Below are 9,074 nucleotides of genomic sequence, written 5' to 3'. Positions count from 1 at the left end.
TATTTTTAATACCCTACTTCCAATCAGCATATCACCAAAAGACTATCATTTATACTTCCTTTCCTTAACCCACTTTAACTTCCTTTTACAATTATATACTTTACAGCATTCTACAAAGTTGTACTAGCTAAAAAATTTTGGCTTAATCTTATACTCCTTTATTTCTTTTAGTCCTTACATCCAAGCTGTTCTATGATGCATTTTAGTTTATCTATAATGTATATCATGAGGCTTCAACCCATATTCCATTTCCATTGTCACAATCTTATTTTATCTCCTACCATGTGTCTTGCTCTATTCAACAGATTCATGGAGGGTTCCCTTACTCCTGTCTAAATAATGCCACCAAGAAATTCTTTACACTTATAACAAAGTTATCTTTCTAAATAATTTTGATCCTGTAGCTTAGCTGCCTTCTCATGGCAATGACCACTAACTGCCTAGTGTATATAGTCCAAAGTCTTTTATATAGCATACATAGTCCTTCACAATGTGAACAATGCCAACTTACCTATAGCCCTACTAAAGGCCTGGTGCATGAAAATCTATGCATCCAAGAGAATCCCTCACCCAGCCTGTGCCCTATTGCAGTCTGAGTCCCTGCCAGCTTTAGGGGGTGTGTCCACCTGCCAGCTTTAGGCACGCTCCCCGGGGGATCAAGCCAAAGTTGGCAGTGAGACATCTCTCTAGCAGCCCAGGAGCCCTAGGGGGATATCAAACTGCCAGCAGCACAAGGCTTGGCTGGCCCTGGATACCTGAGCCTTGGGCAGCCCTAGGAAGCTGGGCAGCCACCATCAGAGGCTTGCCTATGCCTCGAGCTGGCCCTAAGCAGCTGGGCAACTGACATCCAAGGCTTTCCTGTTTTTTGTGCCCGCCCTGGGCAGCTGGGGGACTGAGGAGACTAGGCACCACCATCTTGTGGTTTTGGGCACAGCCATCTTTGATGGCATGGCAGTAAATTAACATATTACCTCCTCATTGAATCTGGGAACCACCACATTTGTGAGGGCATGGTGGTCAATTAGCATATTTCCTCTTTATTAGGTAGGATTTCCTTTCTCAAAGTCTCTCATTTTTCCTGTCACGTAAATTAAATTCCAGCTGGAATGAATTTCTTTGAATATGCCCTCCCTTTTATATTTTTATGCCATTGCACTTGTATAAAATGTCCTTTCTTCTCTTTCTAGCCAATAAAAAAATCCTACTTGTCTCAATATTGAGTTTATATCATGTCCTCCAGATTTTTCTGCAGTTATTTCTTTCATTTTTAGTTCTCCCATAGCAATTTGTCATGTCTTTCTTATAGTACTTACCACATAGCATATAGTTAGTTCCTATTATATTGTATGATTTCTGAAGCACAAACCTTAGTCAGTTTTGTGTCTTAAGCATTCCAGAGTGATAAATGTCTGCTAAATGGACGTGTTTTAATTGAGAAAGAAGAACTCACAGTATAATGTTTAATCATTTATTCATAGTTGATAACCAGAACATGTATGTATATTTTATTATTTTAAATTTTTTAAATATATTTTATTGGTTTTGTACAGAGAGGGAGGGAGAGGGATAGAGAGTTAGAAACATCGATGAGAGATAGACATAGATCAGCTGCCTCTTGCACACCCCCTACTGGGGATATGCCCGCAGCCAAGGTACATGCCCTTGACTGGAATCGAACCCAGGACCTTTCAGTCCCCAAGCTGATGCTCTATCCATTGAGCCACACCTGTCTTGGATGTATGTATATTTTATTTTGTATTGCATATAAGTAGAGAAATAGATGACATCTACTTCTTTTCTGAATTATTCACTTGCAGATGCAGTCACATGGCATGTTTAAGTAAGAGAACAAAATTTTAAAAAGAGGAAGTATCAAGAACCATTTTTGTATGCATTTTTTTTCTCTTTGAATTTACATTTCATAAATAGAATATTTATCAAGATACCTTTTAAATTTAGTTTTAATTAGTTGGTAAAATACCTATACATTTTGCTAAAAGGTTACATTGGTGTTATTGATATGAAAATAAAATATAAAACTATTAACCCACTAAACATGTACTAAATGATTTCTGAAAAATACAACTATTTATAGCTTATTGATCCAAACTGTGAGCTTTAACTTTAACTACTTAACATTGGGTTATACTTTGTAGTGCTTCACATTAGCATTTTTATTTTTTCTTGGGTAAAAACACAAAACAAAACAAACAAACAAACAGAAACTAATTGCCAGAAGCTCATTCCAACAAGTCATAAATACAAGAAGTTTCAGCAAAAGGTTAATGGAACCTTGTGGATTGCCTACTGGAAATGGCTAAGAGCATTTTCCCACACTGAAAGATTTGCATAAATGATTGCTTGCTTCCAGACAGCTGAGGGCATTTCCAATCTACATGTTATTGCCTCCTACTGGCCAAACACCTGAACAGCCATAGGCAGTTCCCACAATCAGAGAATAGATTCTGTATACTAAACCTTGCCTTTGATGTATATCTACTTTGCCATAGGATATTTGTGTTAATAAAAAGTCAGGGGTCCAGAGAGACAAAAGAACTTGGTTCCTACAGCCAAGCTCTTCTGGCCCCCCAAAATGCCTTCCAAAATTAAGTTTTGTCTCTAGACTCTTTAATAATTTATAGCAGTCCCTTCTCCAGATTCCTGAAACCTTCTAGATGCTGTACAAGACCCCGAGCACTACTTTTAATTTAATTTAAAATAACACAATCACCAAGAAAGGATTTTATGAGTTTATTATTCAACAATAGAATAATTAAGACTAATTATTATTCAACAATAGAATTCAAGAAAGGAGAATGCAACTGTGAATAAGACTTTATGTATTGCAAAGTACTAAAAGTGCTATTGAACAGGTATACTATTGTAGGAGGAATTACAAGTAACTGAAAATTATTTAAATTGTTTCAATTACAAGCTTACCTAGGAAATAAAACACTTTTTTTTAATAAGCAAAATTTTTTAAACTATAGTGAATCATAGATGTCTATTTTTTTTATTGTTTGACACTGCATACACACATCTAAATAACTATGGCTAACATTTTTTTTTGAGCTGTGAATTTAGTTTTCATAATTTTACACTTATGTGACAGAATCCAATGGTGCTTTCTGTTCTGTCCATGGTGGTTATCAAATACAGCTTCTGCTGAGCTTTAGACAAATCTGCCATAATTATAAAATTAAATTGATTGGAACATAAAAGCACAGTTCTGTAAATGCAATGAGCACTAACTTTTCTGGTTCTAGTAATTGCTTGAATAATGTCCTTTTACATTATGTTAGCCATAGCAGAGTGAACCATGCCTTACCAAATTAAAAAAACAAACAAAACAAAACAATAAATTAAATGTTACCAGATAGAAAATAATAAGAATTGATTAAGCACCCATCATGTTATCAATACATTATGTCAAGCACTAAGATGGAACTAATGAGTAATAATAGATATTCTTGCCATGATTTACAAAGAGAATAATGATAAGAAAATATCATAATATTTAGACTAAAGATCTGAAATTATAATTTGTAATTATTCAATGTAAACTGGTTATGTATGGCTAAATTGCAAAACCAACTCAATGTTGGTTCAAAGATTTTTAGAGGTACTAACCCTACTTTTGTTTGTGATTTTTTCACATTGACTAGTTATTCATTCCTTGCTGGATCTCAAGGTATTGATTTTAATTTACAAAAGTTCTTTTTGCTATAGCAACTGGTTATTTTAAAGATTGGCATTTTCCTATATGTCTAGGGTTGTTTCTTCAGGCAATGCTAGTACAATTTTTAGGTGCTAATATCAGTTGGATTCGGAGGGGACAAGTTACTTTGGAATGTAATGTCTTCCTCTTCATGCAGAGAAAAATTAAAGTTCATATGCTTAATGAGGTCTTGATTTAAATAGTTTGCAAATGAAGCTCCATAATTTTACACTCACTAACAAAATGTATGATTATTTGAAAAGACTATTAAGAAAACATAGAACACACTGAAATAGATTATAAAAACAGAAACTTACTTTTTGTTTATAATGATGATTTAGCACATTCCTTCTCTGTTCCTATCTCACTACTTAAAAATGGTAAAGCAGCAAAAAGCAACATAAAATATATTATCAAATTAAACAAAGCATTAAGTTTTCATCAATTCCAATAATTTCTTAAGGTCATTCTTCTAAATGAATGTAAACTTGTTAGGTTTTATAGCTTTACTGAATTTTCCATAATCTTTTCAGCTGTGCATTTGGTTATATTCCAGGCAAATCAATGAAAAATTATCTACTGAAATATAAAATTTTGTTTATATACATTCAAAAGAGACTGATTTGAAACCGTTGATTTGGTAGTCTATAAAATCAAATGGTTATCATAAGGGTTATGCTCTTTTGTTCCTTTAAAAGCATACTCAGCTTATTATATTTGAATGTAGCTTAATTTTCTCAAAACTAGATAGAGGAGTGATTTTTTTAAAAAAAGATTAAAATTGAAGCATATCTTCTTACCATTTCATACTTACTTTAAAAATCAAGTACTAATTATGAATGGAAGACTAATGTAGTTTTTATGCTTAACATATATTGGAAAATCAAGAAAAAAACTGTTTATCTAAATTTAGACTTAAGTGGGACAATACAATTCAATTTATTTTTATACTAGCACTACCAAATATAGAATATTACAACTCAAATTCACAGTGAGAATAAGTCATAAAAAGAATGCTGAAAAGGAAAGCTTAAAAATGAGCATAAACAAAGTGATTCAGTAGAAGAAATAGGGAAAATATTGCAGCCAAATAAAGCAGTCCACTGTCCTCTTTTATAGAAAGGTAACTCCTCTCCTTCATTCATTTTTTTTCCAAACTGGCATACAGTTGCCATCTTTGCCTGCCTTTTCATTTCCTCACTTTAACCTTTTATGAAGACATTTCTTTTTAAAAAAATTTTATAGTTCAGTTTATTATAGATGTTCCTCTTTTTTCCCCCATAGCTCCCCTCCACCCAGTTCCCACTTAACTCTAGGCCTAACCCTGCACTGACCTCATCCTTAGGTGTAAGCTCTTTGTCCAATCTCTTCCCATACACCCCCAAACTCTTTCCCCTGAGAATTGTCAGTCTGCTCCCTTTCCATGTTCCTGATCCTATTACATTCACCAGTCTGTTCTGTTCATCAAGTTTTTTATTCATTTGATTTTTGGGTTCACTTGTTGATTGATATGTATTTGTTGTCACTTTGTTGTTCATAATTTTTTATCTTTACCTTTTTCTTCTTCTTCCTCTTCTTAGAGAATACCCTTCAGAATTTCATATAATACTGGTTTGGGGGTGATGAACTCCTTTAGCTTTTTCTTGTCTGTGAAGCTCTTTATCTGACTTTCAATTATAAATGATAGCTTTGTTGGGTAGAGTAATCTTGGTTGTAGTTTCTTGCTATTCATAACTTTGTATATTTCTTGCCAATCCCTTTTGGCCTGCATAGTTTCTGTTGAGAAATCACGTGACAATTGTATGGGTACTCCATTGTAGCTAACTAACAGTATTTCTCTTGCTGCTTTTAAGATTCTCTCTTTGTTTTTTGTCCTTGACATTTTAATTATGATATGTCTTGTAATGATCCTCTTTGGTTTCCTCTTGCTTGGGGTTCTCTGTGCTTCCTGGACTTGTAAGTATTTTCTTTCACCAGATACAGGACATTTTATGTCATTATTTCTTCAAATAGGTTTTTAATATCTTGCTTTCTCTCTTCTTCTGACACCCCCATAATTCAGAGGTCAGTATGCTTGAAGTTGTCCCAGAGGCTCCTTACACTATCTTCATATTTGGGATTCTTTTTTCTTTTCCAGTTGGGTGTTTTTTGCTTCTTCATATTTGAAATATTTGACTTGATTCTTGGGATCCTCTAGTCTGCTATTGAATCTCTGCATATTATTCTTTATTTCAGTCAGTTATACTTGTGATTGGTCCTTTTCCATATCCTTAAGGGTCTCACTAAATTTCTCAGAGGTTTCTAGAAGAATCTTGAGTAACCTTATCAGCATGGTTTTGAACTCTGTATTGTTTTTGTTTTCATCCATTTCCCAGTATTTTGTTTTTATCCATTTCTTTAATTTGTGACTTGTTTTTTGTCTATGCATTTGGCTGCTTTTCTGTGTTTCTTTCTACATACTGAGTAATTGCTAAGTCTCCTTGAGTTGATAGAGTGTCTTTATGTGGTAGGTGTGCTATAATGCCCAGTGGCTCAGCTTCCCAGGTACCTGAGGTCCACCCCTTTGGGGGCTGTCTGCACAGTCTTGTAGTTAACCATTGATTGCTATTGGTATCACTGGGAGGAATTGACCTCCAGGCCCATTGTCTGTGATGACCAGCTCTATCTATACCGGAAGATCTGTTGCACAGGAGATACCATTATGAGGCAGAACTTGCTTCAGTGGGCTTTGGTGCTCACTGAGTCTGCCCCTTGAGTGTGTTTCTTATGGATGTGAAGAGTTGTAATTCGGTATGGTCTCTCACTGATCACTGGGTACACTGGCTCTTGGATCTACAAGGAGGTGCAAGATTAGCCATTGTCTGGGGCCACCCAGGAGGAGCTACAGAGACATCTGCATATTCCTCCTCTTTGTATGGGGTTTGGAAGTGCCCAGATGAGGCACAGCCATGAAGCAAGGCAAGTTGCTGCTGCTGACAGGCAGTAGGTTTCTTCTGGAATCTCTGGTGATCTGTGACCCAGTTTTATTTTGTTTTAGGTGAAAGGGCAGGCCACTCATATGCAAAAACCTATGCTCACAGCTTGGGTGGGATTGTAAATGGGTGAGGTGGGATCTCTGGGAATCACCAGGGCAGAGCAAACTGCAATGACTGCCAGTCATCCCTGCACCAGAGAGGTCCTCTGGTCTCCATGTCCATCGCCTGCCTGCAGGAACAATGATCGCTATGTGCACATCTGAGGGAAAGCCGCCTTTGCGTTCCTTTCCCGATGCCACACAGTCCAGTTTTTCCCTATATGTACCTGGATCCCCCAGAATCTCACCTGTAACTGGAGTTCAGAGCAAGTGGGAGATTGTCTTTCCCTCCCAATTAAAAGAACAGCACATTCAGGTGCCAGCACTTTCCTCACCTCCGCATCTCTTACCAGTCTCACTGTGCTTTTCTCACCTCTCTAGTTGTGCAACTTCCACTCTGCTAGCTTTCCTACAGTTCTGGGTGGTAATTGTTCTGCCTTTTAGTTGTAATTTTGATGTGGTTGTGAGAGGCAGCAAGTATAGGTGTTTGCCTATGCCACCATATTGGTTCTCTTCTTTATTAATTTGTGTTTATCCCAGACATGTATAGCTCCAGTTTACATAATCACACCTCAGGAGTAACAATGTAATAATAATAATAATAATAATAATAATAATAATGATAGATACTTTTAAATTCATGCATACTAATTCTAGATACTATTGTAAATCATTAAATATTGTTTATTTAATATTTATAACCATCTTATAATAAGCTACTATTATTATTCTAATTTTACAGATATAGAAACTGAGGCAGAGAACATTTAAGTGGTCTGCCTAAGTAGCAGAGTTGGAATATAGTTCAAAATTTTAACATAAGCAGTATGGCTCCAGAGCCAGTAGAGTTAATCATTAAATGTTGTACCTCCTTATTTTATAACCTTATTTCATTTTCTTCATAGTGCTTATTGCTCTCTAAAATTGTTATATTTAGATGTTTATAATCTATTATTTTCCACAGACCCATGAGAGTTAGGGCTATACCTCACTCTATATTCAGCACTAGAACATGTCTGACACATGGCATGTACATGACACAAGAATTATACTCAATATCATTCTTGTTATGAAATACTCAATATTGCATACAAATTGAGTAAATTGCAGTTAACCCCAAATTTTAAAATTATTCTTTACTTTCAGTTTTATTAATTTCTTGTTCTTTGTTGCTTCTCCATTATGTTTTTCAACTTCATTAAAGTATAAGTAGAATACAAAATAGTTTGTCTATTTTAATTGTGTCAGTCAATATGTGTGTGTGTGTGTGTATATATATATGTATACACACACACACACACACACACACACACACACACACAGAACCAAGGGTCCATAATGGCCAAGGCTCCACCAAACACTAGAAGTCAGAAGCCAGTCCTGGCACAGTGAACCAGTACTGACTGCCGAGGGGGGCTTCAAATCAGGCCCAGAGAGAGACCTGCAGAGAGAGAAGCAGGGTCTGATCCCAGCCTCAGTGGCAGCTGTTGATCAGCCACTGCCTCTCTCTTTCTCTCTCGGCTTTGGCTTTGCCAACAGCAGCACCTCTGTTTCTCCTGGCCTCCTTGGGAGCTGCTGATCAGCCCTGCCTCTTTGATCAGGCACAGAGATAGGTCCAAAGACACTGACTGGCATTGAAACAGGCCAATCAGAACTAAATCTGGGTGAAGTGCCAGAAGGCAATGGCTGCCTAGGAGGTGGAGCTTTGGATATTGACTGGCATAGAAACCCACCAATCAAAACCTAATTTGGTTTAAGTGTGAGGAGCCAATGGCTGCCTAGGAGGTGGAGTTTTTTATGTTAACTGGCATAGAAACTGACCAATCTAAACCTAATCAGGGTGAATTGCAAATGCAGAACCTAAGGTGGGGGTTGCGGAGGGGTTTTAAGGGCAACAGCTGTTTGGTGTACTATAAGGTGTAAGAGAGCAGTTCAATTTTTTCATGACCAGTTTGGTTGTATAGTGCTTATGGCTGGCTATCAGTCCAGATATAGGGATTATGTATTTTTGTATGCCAAGAGCATTTTCTCCTGCTGAAAAATACTGTTTCCCCCTTTTAAGCAATCTATCCTATATAATCTATCTATACTACTAAAAGGGTAAAATGCTAATTAGACTGAGTCTTCCCGCCATCTTCCAAATGTCCGACTTCCTTCCAGAAAAAGTCATAGTGATGGGGGTGGAGGCAGAGGCAGTTAGAGGATATCAGGCTGGTAGGGTAGGGCAGTTGGAAATGAGATCAGGCTGACAATGGGTTAGGAGCAATCAGGCCAGCAGGGGAG

The 9,074-nt window shown here is 36.6% G+C and overlaps 1 long non-coding RNA gene across 1 annotated transcript; it reads right to left on the bottom strand.

Moving 5' to 3' along the window:
• Window positions 1–1,615: 1,615 nt before the first annotated feature.
• LOC118719924 lies at window positions 1,616–8,849 on the bottom strand. Its single transcript, XR_004988319.2, has 3 exons — window positions 8,703–8,849; window positions 6,539–6,541; window positions 1,616–1,626 (listed from the first exon to the last, which is right to left on the bottom strand). It is a non-coding gene; the product is annotated as an uncharacterized LOC118719924 (long non-coding RNA).
• Window positions 8,850–9,074: the final 225 nt, after the last annotated feature.

The sequence above is a fragment of the Pipistrellus kuhlii genome, unplaced genomic scaffold (genome assembly GCF_014108245.1).
Source record: "Pipistrellus kuhlii isolate mPipKuh1 unplaced genomic scaffold, mPipKuh1.p scaffold_m20_p_16, whole genome shotgun sequence".
NCBI classification, from domain to species: domain Eukaryota; kingdom Metazoa; phylum Chordata; class Mammalia; order Chiroptera; family Vespertilionidae; genus Pipistrellus; species Pipistrellus kuhlii.
The sequence above is the reverse complement of the archived record's forward strand: the minus strand, read 5'-3'. Positions and strand labels throughout refer to the sequence as shown.